Here is a 12,701-nt window from a genome sequence, read left to right as displayed (position 1 = left end):
CCATGTTTTCTGTCTTCAGTGTCTGCCGCTCATTATTGCAGCGCCGGCCGCATCAGACCTTTGAGCCTGTGTGATCAGGAGGGGGCCACGGCTGTAATACCCGGATGATCCATTCTAAGGGTGGGGGCCCTATGATCACATCACGAGGAACATAACTTATATGGACAGCCCGGGGTTCATTGAAGGACCCCAGGGGTGTCTGACCAGATTTCCTGTTAGGGCATACTTAGTACACAGGCAGTTATTACCCATCAGAATATAGATATATGCCAACAAAATAAATGTATTCAAAAAACATCATGCACATCGTTTACAATAAACATTATCAGAATAGAAATCCCAGTGTATAAAATATTACACATATCGGGTATCGTTGCGACCGGAAGAACCAGCACTTAATAATTAAACATTAATGTAAATGAACCAAAAACGGCACCTTCATAAAGTCCAACTCGTCCCGTGACAAACCGTCTCATGCGGCTACGTCGAGATAAGATAAGAAACGTTATGAACGCCGGGATGAAAAGAGGGAAAAATACAAAACGGATTCTGTCCTCCTGGATCGTTTTGGTATCGAGAGCCCCAGTATCGGTATCCAAGTCCTAATTCTATCGTGGGAACCCCGGCCCACACACCCAGCGGCTGCACCCGACACTCACCCCTGTGGTTACAGACGTAGAATCTCCAGGGCCTCAGACACGGTAGAAGCTTCTATAAAACCAGTTCTCCGGCTCCCGGCAGCAGATCCCCCCTGGAGGCGGCAGGCGCAGTGCAGCTGTGAGCACGTCCTACATGACAGCCGCGAGGTCCCTGGCACAGCGATCATCACCGGCCCCAAACTCCTCCGTTACAGACGAACGAGCCCATTATCAGAGGACTTCTCCAGTCTCTGCCCTCGCACTGTCCCTGTAAGACCGTTCAGCGGGAGAGAAGGGAAACAATGGAGGAGAGACGGCTCTGCCGCAGATCCTGTGAGGGGGAGGCTCAGGTGACTGCTAAAGCAAACGCTCCGCACCTCTGTTTATCTTCACGGCTTCACCTCTGCTCCATAGGAAATGAAAAACCCTGATAGTTCCTACAGCCTCAGCACCCTCATCAGCACTACTCCAGAGACGCAGGATGCACATGTAGCAGAGCTGGATTTACTGTTTAACTGCTTGGCCCTCCATATATTGTGTATCCTGATAAACCTCTGAGTACAGATAATGTGGTAGATGTTCCCTGCAGTCCCATGTAACAGTGATAAGGCTGAGTACAGATAATGTGGTAGATATCACCTGCAGTCCTATGTAACACCACAGATAACTGAGTACAGATAATGTAGTAGATGTTACCTGCAGTCCTATGTAACACCACAGATAACACAGTGATAACTCTCTGATTACAGATAATGTAGTAGTGTTACCTGCAGTCCTATGTAACACCACAGATAACACAGTGATAACTCTCTGAGTACAGATAATGTAATGGATGTTACCTGCAGTCCTATGTAACACTACAGATAACACAGTGATAACTCTCTGAGTACAGATAATGTGGTAGATGTTACCTGCAGTCCTATGTAACACCACAGATAACACAGTGATAACTCTCTGAGTACAGATAATGTGGTAGATCTTACCTACAGTCCTATGTAACACCACAGATAACACAGTGATAACTGAGTACAGATAATGTGGTAGATGTTACCTGCAGTCCTATGTAACACCACAGATAACACAGTGATAACTCTCGGAGTACAGATAATGTAGTAGATGTTACCTGCAGTCCTATGTAACACCACAGATAACACAGTGATAACTCTCTGAGTATAGATAATGTAGTAGATGTTACCTGCAGTCCTATGTAACACCACAGATAACACACAGTGATAACTCTCAGTACAGATAATGTAGTAGATGTTACCTGCAGTCCTATGTAACACCTCAGATAACACAGTGATAACTCTCTGAGTACAGGTAATGTAGTAGTGTTACCTGCAGTCCTATGTAACACCACAGATAACACAGTGATAACTCTCTGAATACAGATAATGTAGATGTTACCTGCAGTCCTATGTAAGACCACAGATAATACAGTGATAACTCTCTGAGTACAGATAATAGTAGATGTTCCCTGCAGTCCCATGTAACAGTGATAAGGCTGAGTACAGATAATGTATTAGGTGTTCCCTGCAGTCCCATGTAACAGTGATAAGGCTGAGTACAGATAATGTAGATGTTGCCTGCGGTCCCATGTAACAGTGATAAGGCTGAGTACAGATAATGCAGATGTTCCCTGCAGTCCCATGTAACAGTGATAAGGCTGAGTACAGATAATGTAGAGGTTCCCTGCAGTCCCATGTAACAGTGATAAGGCTGAGTACAGATAATGTAGATGTTCCCTGCAGTCCCATGTAACAGTGATAAGGCTGAGTACAGATAATGTAGATGTTCCCTGCAGTCCCATGCAACAGTGATAAGGCTGAGTACAGATAATGTAGATGTTCCCTGCAGTCCCATGCAACAGTGATAAGGCTGAGTACAGATAATGTAGATGTTCCCTGCGGTCCCATGTAACAGTGACAAGGCTGAGTACAGATAATGTAGTGGATGTTCCCTGCAGTCCCATGTAACAGTGATAAGGCTGAGTACAGATAATGTAGATGTTCCCTGCAGTCCCATGCAACAGTGACAAGGCTGAGTACAGATAATGTAGATGTTCCCTGCAGTCCCATGCAACAGTGACAAGGCTGAGTACAGATAATGTAGATGTTCCCTGCAGTCCCATGTAACAGTGATAAGGCTGAGTACAGATAATGTAGATGTTCCCTGCGGTCCCATGTAACAGTGATAAGGCTGAGTACAGATAATGCAGATGTTCCCTGCAGTCCCATGTAACAGTGATAAGGCTGAGTACAGATAATGTAGATGTTCCCTGCAGTCCCATGTAACAGTGATAAGGCTGAGTACAGATAATGTAGATGTTCCCTGCGGTCCCATGTAACAGTGACAAGGCTGAGTACAGATAATGTAGTGGATGTTCCCTGCAGTCCCATGTAACAGTGATAAGGCTGAGTACAGATAATGTAGATGTTCCCTGCAGTCCCATGCAACAGTGACAAGGCTGAGTACAGATAATGTAGATGTTCCCTGCAGTCCCATGTAACAGTGATAAGGCTGAGTACAGATAATGTAGATGTTCCCTGCGGTCCCATGTAACAGTGATAAGGCTGAGTACAGATAATGCAGATGTTCCCTGCAGTCCCATGTAACAGTGATAAGGCTGAGTACAGATAATGTAGATGTTCCCTGCAGTCCCATGTAACAGTGATAAGGCTGAGTACAGATAATGTAGATGTTCCCTGCAGTCCCATGTAACACTGACAAGGCTGAGTACAGATAATGTAGTGGATGTTCCCTGCAGTCCCATGTAACAGTGATAAGGCTGAGTACAGATAATGTAGATGTTCCCTGCAGTCCCATGCAACAGTGACAAGGCTGAGTACAGATAATGTAGATGTTCCCTGCAGTCCCATGTAACAGTGATAAGGCTGAGTACAGATAATGTAGATGTTCCCTGCAGTCCCATGTAACAGTGACAAGGCTGAGTACAGGTAATGTGGAGCCCCTCTTATGTATGAGCCCTGTGCGGAGGCTCCCGGTATTCACCGCCACTCTATCATTACACCCCATTGCGGGCTGTCACCCTGGAGGGGGAGGAGCCCTCTGCTCACCCGCTGACTTCACTGATACACTGCACCGGCCAGGCTGATGCGTCATTTTCCGGGCAGGGCTCACCTGACAGCGGCGGCGGGGCTCTCTGGTCCGGGATGCTGCAGTGTCGTCACCGCTTCATCTCCGCCGTTCTCCCGGTTACACGATGACAGGAGCACGGAGGAAGGTCCGCAGCCAAAATCCTCCCCCAGGGCGGGGGCACGATCCCGGAACACTCCCACAGCGGCGTCCAGCGGGAACCGGACCGATGGGGAGGGAGAAAACACCGGGCACCAGGAGGCTCACTGCGGCCGACGTAACCCCGCCCCTCCGAGCGTCACCTGCGGGGGCCGGAGGCGGTTACCTAGCAACAACGACCTCCCCCCTCCACTGCCATTATAAAGCGTCTGTATATAATGTACAATAACCCCCATCATCATCATCATCATCATCACTACACCCTGTATATAATGTACAACACCCCCATCATCACCACTACACCCTGTATATAATGTACAACACCCCCATCATCACCACTACACCCTGTATATAATGTACAACACCCCCATCATCATCACTACACCCTGTATATAATGTACAACACCCCCATCATCACCACTACACCCTGTATATAATGTACAACACCCCCCATCATCATCATCACTACACCCTGTATATAATGTATAACACCCCCCATCATCACCACTACATCCTGTATATAATGTATAACACCCCCCATCATCACCACTACACCCTGTATATAATGTACTACACCCCGATCATCATCACTACACCCTGTATATAATGTACAACACCCCCCATCATCACCACTACACCCTGTATATAATGTACAATAACCCCCATCATCACTACACCCTGTATATAATGTACAACACCCCCCATCATCATCACTACACCCTGTATATAATGTACAACACCCCCCATCATCATCATCACTACACCCTGTATATAATGTACAATAACCCCCATCATCACTACACCCTGTATATAATGTACAACACCCCCCATCATCACTACACCCTGTATATAATGTACAACACCCCCCATCATCATCATCACTACACCCTGTATATAATGTACAATAACCCCCATCATCACTACACCCTGTATATAATGTACAACACCCCCCATCATCATCACTACACCCTGTATATAATGTACAACACCCCCCATCATCATCACTACACCCTGTATATAATGTACAACACCCCCCATCATCATCATCACTACACCCTGTATATAATGTATAACACCCCCCATCATCATCACTACACCCTGTATATAATGTACAACACCCCCCATCATCATCACTACACCCTGTATATAATGTACAACACCCCCATCATCATCATCATCATCACTACACCCTGTATATAATGTACAACACCCCCATCATCATCACTACACCCTGTATATAATGTACAACACCCCCCATCATCACTACACCCTGTATATAATGTATAACACCCCCCATCATCATCACACCCTGTATATAATGTACCACACCCCCCATCATCACTACACCCTGTATATAATGTACTACACCCCCCATCATCATCATCATCATCACTACACCCTGTATATAATGTACAACACCCCCATCATCATCACACCCTGTATATAATGTACAACACCCCCATCATCATCACTACACCCTGTATATAATGTATAACACCCCCCATCATCATCACTACACCCTGTATATAATGTACAACACCCCCCATCATCACTACACCCTGTATATAATGTACAACACCCCCATCATCATCACTACACCCTGTATATAATGTATAACACCCCCCATCATCATCATCACTACACCCTGTATATAATGTACAATAACCCCCATCATCACTACACCCTGTATATAATGTACAACACCCCCATCATCATCATCACTACACCCTGTATATAATGTATAACACCCCCCATCATCACCACTACACCCTGTATATAATGTATAACACCCCCCATCATCATCACTACACCCTGTATATAATGTATAACACCCCCCATCATCACCACTACACCCTGTATATAATGTACAACACCCCCCATCATCATCACTACACCCTGTATATAATGTACAATAACCCCCATCATCATCACTACACCCTGTATATAATGTACAACACCCCCCATCATCATCACTACACCCTGTATATAATGTACAACACCCCCCATCATCATCACTACACCCTGTATATAATGTACAACACCCCCCATCATCACTACACCCTGTATATAATGTACAACACCCCCCATCATCACCACTACACCCTGTATATAATGTACAACACCCCCCATCATCATCACTACACCCTGTATATAATGTACAACACCCCCCATCATCATCACTACACCCTGAATATAATGTACAACACCCCCATCATCATCACTACACCCTGTATATAATGTACAACACCCCCCATCATCATCATCACTACACCCTGTATATAATGTACAACACCCCCCATCATCATCACTACACCCTGTATATAATGTACAATAACCCCCATCATCATCACTACACCCTGTATATAATGTACAACACCCCCATCATCACTACACCCTGTATATAATGTATAACACCCCCATCATCATCACTACACCCTGTATATAATGTACAACACCCCCATCATCACTACACCCTGTATATAATGTACAATAACCCCCATCATCACTACACCCTGTATATAATGTACAACACCCCCCATCATCATCACTACACCCTGTATATAATGTACAACACCCCCCATCATCACTACACCCTGTATATAATGTACAACACCCCCCCCCATCATCATCATCACTACACCCTGTATATAATGTACAACACCCCCCATCATCATCACTACACCCTGTATATAATGTACAACACCCCCCATCATCATCACTACACCCTGTATATAATGTACAACACCCCCATCATCATCACTACACCCTGTATATAATGTACAACACCCCCCATCATCATCATCACTACACCCTGTATATAATGTATAACACCCCCCATCATCATCACCACTACGCCCTGTATATAATGTACAACACCCCCCATCATCATCACTACACCCTGTATATAATGTACAACACCCCCCATCATCATCACCACTACGCCCTGTATATAATGTACAACACCCCCCATCATCATCATCATCACTACACCCTGTATATAATGTACAACACCCCCATCATCATCACTACACCCTGTATATAATGTACAACACCCCCATCATCACTACACCCTGTATATAATGTACAACACCCCCCATCATCATCACTACATCCTGTATATAATGTATAACACCCCCCATCATCATCACTACACCCTGTATATAATGTATAACACCCCCCATCATCACCACTACACCCTGTATATAATGTATAACACCCCCATCATCATCACTACACCCTGTATATAATGTACAACACCCCCCATCATCATCATCACTACACCCTGTATATAATGTATAACACCCCCCATCATCATCACTACACCCTGTATATAATGTACAACACCCCCCATCATCACTACACCCTGTATATAATGTATAACACCCCCCATCATCATCACACCCTGTATATAATGTACAACACCCCCCCCCCATCATCACTACACCCTGAATATAATGTACAACACCCCCCATCATCACCACTACACCCTGTATATAATGTATAACACCCCCCATCATCATCACTACACCCTGTATATAATGTATAACACCCCCCATCATCACTACACCCTGTATATAATGTACAACACCCCCCCCCCATCATCACTACACCCTGTATATAATGTATAACACCCCCATCATCACTACACCCTGTATATAATGTACAACACCCCCCCCATCATCACTACACCCTGTATATAATGTACAACACCCCGCCATCATCACTACACCGTGTATATAATGTACAACACCCCCCATCATCATCACTACACCCTGTATATAATGTACAACACCCCCATCATCATCACTACACCCTGTATATAATGTACAACACCCCCCATCATCATCATCACTACACCCTGTATATAATGTATAACACCCCCCATCATCATCACTACACCCTGTATATAATGTATAACACCCCCCATCATCACCACTACACCCTGTATATAATGTACAACACCCCCCATCATCATCACTACACCCTGTATATAATGTATAACACCCCCCATCATCACTACACCCTGTATATAATGTATAACACCCCCATCATCATCACTACACCCTGTATATAATGTACAACACCCCCCATCATCATCACACCATGTATATAATGTACCACACCCCCCATCATCACCATTACACCCTGTATATAATGTATAACACCCCCCATCATCACCACTACACCCTGTATATAATGTACAACACCCCCCATCATCACCATTACACCCTGTATATAATGTACAACACCCCCCATCATCACCACTACACCCTGTATATAATGTACAACACCCCCCATCATCACCACTACATCCTGTATATAATGTACAACACCCCCCTCATCACCACTACACCCTGTATATAATGTACAACACCCCCCATCATCACCACTACACCCTGTATATAATGTACAACACCCCCCATCATCATCACTACACCCTGTATATAATGTACAACACCCCCCATCATCATCACTACACCCTGTATATAATGTATAACACCCCCCATCATCATCATCACTACACCCTGTATATAATGTACAACACCCCCATCATCATCACTACACCCTGTATATAATGTACAACACCCCCATCATCACTACACCCTGTATATAATGTACAACACCCCCCATCATCACTACACCCTGTATATAATGTACAACACCCCCCATCATCATCATCACTACACCCTGTATATAATGTACAACACCCCCCATCATCATCACTACACCCTGTATATAATGTACAACACCCCCCATCATCATCACTACACCCTGTATATAATGTACAACACCCCCCATCATCATCACTACACCCTGTATATAATGTATAACACCCCCCATCATCATCACTACACCCTGTATATAATGTATAACACCCCCCATCATCACTACACCCTGTATATAATGTACAACACCCCCCCCCATCATCACTACACCCTGTATATAATGTATAACACCCCCATCATCACTACACCCTGTATATAATGTACAACACCCCCCCATCATCATCACTACACCCTGTATATAATGTATAACACCCCCCATCATCACTACACCCTGTATATAATGTACAACACCCCCCATCATCATCACTACACCCTGTATATAATGTACAACACCCCCCATCATCACTACACCCTGTATATAATGTATAACACCCCCATCATCACTACACCCTGTATATAATGTACAACACCCCCCATCATCATCACTACACCCTGTATATAATGTATAACACCCCCCATCATCATCACTACACCCTGTATATAATGTACAACACCCCCATCATCACTACACCCTGTATATAATGTATAACACCCCCCATCATCACTACACCCTGTATATAATGCACAACACCCCCCATCATCATCACTACACCCTGTATATAATGTACAACACCCCCCCATCATCATCACTACACCCTGTATATAATGTATAACACCCCCATCATCATCACTACACCCTGTATATAATGTACAACACCCCCCATCATCACCACTACACCCTGTATATAATGTACAACACCCCCCATCATCATCACTACACCCTGTATATAATGTACAACACCCCCCATCATCACTACACCCTGTATATAATGTACAACACCCCCCATCATCATCACTACACCCTGTATATAATGTACAACACCCCCCATCATCATCACTACACCCTGTATATAATGTACAACACCCCCATCATCATCACTACACCCTGTATATAATGTACAACACCCCCCATCATCATCATCACTACACCCTGTATATAATGTATAACACCCCCATCATCATCACTACACCCTGTATATAATGTATAACACCCCCCATCATCACCACTACACCCTGTATATAATGTACAACACCCCCCATCATCATCACTACACCCTGTATATAATGTACAACACCCCCATCATCACTACACCCTGTATATAATGTATAACACCCCCCATCATCACTACACCCTGTATATAATGTATAACACCCCCATCATCATCACTACACCCTGTATATAATGTACAACACCCCCCATCATCATCACACCCTGTATATAATGTACCACACCCCCCATCATCACCATTACACCCTGTATATAATGTATAACACCCCCCATCATCACCACTACACCCTGTATATAATGTACAACACCCCCCATCATCACCATTACACCCTGTATATAATGTACAACACCCCCCATCATCACCACTACACCCTGTATATAATGTACAACACCCCCCATCATCACCACTACATCCTGTATATAATGTACAACACCCCCCTCATCACCACTACACCCTGTATATAATGTACAACACCCCCCATCATCATCACTACACCCTGTATATAATGTACAACACCCCCCATCATCATCACTACATCCTGTATATAATGTACAACACCCCCCATCATCACCACTACACCCTGTATATAATGTACAACACCCCCCATCATCATCACTACACCCTGTATATAATGTACAACACCCCCCATCATCATCACTACACCCTGTATATAATGTACAACACCCCCCATCATCATCACTACACCCTGTATATAATGTACAACACCCCCCATCATCATCACTACACCCTGTATATAATGTACAACACCCCCCATCATCATCACTACACCCTGTATATAATGTATAACACCCCCCCCATCATCATCACTACACCCTGTATATAATGTACAACACCCCCCATCATCATCACTACACCCTGTATATAATGTATAACACCCCCCATCATCATCACTACACCCTGTATATAATGTACAACACCCCCCATCATCACCATTACACCCTGTATATAATGTACAACACCCCCCATCATCACCACTACACCCTGTATATAATGTACAATAACCCCCATCATCATCACTACACCCTGTATATAATGTACAACACCCCCCATCATCATCACTACATCCTGTATATAATGTACAACACCCCCCATCATCATCACTACACCCTGTATATAATGTACAACACCCCCCATCATCACTACACCCTGTATATAATGTACAACACCCCCCATCATCACCACTACACCCTGTATATAATGTACAACACCCCCCATCATCATCACTACACCCTGTATATAATGTACAACACCCCCCATCATCATCACTACACCCTGTATATAATGTACAACACCCCCATCATCACTACACCCTGTATATAATGTATAACACCCCCCATCATCACTACACCCTGTATATAATGCACAACACCCCCCATCATCACCACTACACCCTGTATATAATGTACAACACCCCCCATCATCATCACTACACCCTGTATATAATGTACAACACCCCCCCATCATCATCACTACACCCTGTATATAATGTACAACACCCCCCATCATCACCACTACACCCTGTATATAATGTACAACACCCCCATCATCATCACTACACCCTGTATATAATGTACAACACCCCCCATCATCATCATCACTACACCCTGTATATAATGTATAACACCCCCATCATCATCACTACACCCTGTATATAATGTATAACACCCCCATCATCATCACTACACCCTGTATATAATGTACAACACCCCCCCATCATCATCACTACACCCTGTATATAATGTACAACACCCCCCATCATCACCACTACACCCTGTATATAATGTACAACACCCCCATCATCATCACTACACCCTGTATATAATGTACAACACCCCCCATCATCATCATCACTACACCCTGTATATAATGTATAACACCCCCATCATCATCACTACACCCTGTATATAATGTATAACACCCCCCATCATCACCACTACACCCTGTATATAATGTACAACACCCCCCATCATCATCACTACACCCTGTATATAATGTACAACACCCCCATCATCACTACACCCTGTATATAATGTATAACACCCCCCATCATCACTACACCCTGTATATAATGTATAACACCCCCATCATCATCACTACACCCTGTATATAATGTACAACACCCCCCATCATCATCACACCCTGTATATAATGTACCACACCCCCCATCATCACCATTACACCCTGTATATAATGTATAACACCCCCCATCATCACCACTACACCCTGTATATAATGTACAACACCCCCCATCATCACCATTACACCCTGTATATAATGTACAACACCCCCCATCATCACCACTACACCCTGTATATAATGTACAACACCCCCCATCATCACCACTACATCCTGTATATAATGTACAACACCCCCCTCATCACCACTACACCCTGTATATAATGTACAACACCCCCCATCATCATCACTACACCCTGTATATAATGTACAACACCCCCCATCATCATCACTACATCCTGTATATAATGTACAACACCCCCCATCATCACCACTACACCCTGTATATAATGTACAACACCCCCCATCATCATCACTACACCCTGTATATAATGTACAACACCCCCCATCATCATCACTACACCCTGTATATAATGTACAACACCCCCCATCATCATCACTACACCCTGTATATAATGTACAACACCCCCCATCATCATCACTACACCCTGTATATAATGTACAACACCCCCCATCATCATCACTACACCCTGTATATAATGTATAACACCCCCCATCATCATCATCACTACACCCTGAATATAATGTACAACACCCCCCATCATCATCACTACACCCTGAATATAATGTACAACACCCCCCATCATCACCATTACACCCTGTATATAATGTACAACACCCCCCATCATCATCACTACACCCTGAATATAATGTACAACACCCCCCATCATCATCACTACACCCTGTATATAATG

At 44.1% G+C, this 12,701-nt stretch overlaps 1 protein-coding gene across 8 annotated transcripts in view; it reads right to left on the bottom strand.

The window, feature by feature from the left end:
• Positions 1-12,701, bottom strand: part of ARHGAP32 (Rho GTPase activating protein 32) — a 523,871-nt gene that overhangs the window by 223,316 nt on the left and 287,854 nt on the right. For 2 of the 8 annotated variants that reach the window (XM_075839132.1, XM_075839128.1), the window contains exon 1: positions 3,780-4,035. The exons of 4 other annotated variants lie outside the window; for them this stretch is intronic. The gene's annotated coding sequence lies outside the window, so the exon portion shown is untranslated. Of the gene's footprint in view, positions 1-659; positions 938-3,779; positions 4,036-12,701 lie in introns of those variants that run through there. 2 more of the 8 variants (XM_075839134.1, XM_075839136.1) reach the window with 1 other exon arrangement.

This window comes from Rhinoderma darwinii, chromosome 10 (genome assembly GCF_050947455.1).
Source record: "Rhinoderma darwinii isolate aRhiDar2 chromosome 10, aRhiDar2.hap1, whole genome shotgun sequence".
NCBI lineage: Eukaryota > Metazoa > Chordata > Amphibia > Anura > Rhinodermatidae > Rhinoderma > Rhinoderma darwinii.
This window is presented reverse-complemented; position numbering and strand designations above follow the sequence as displayed.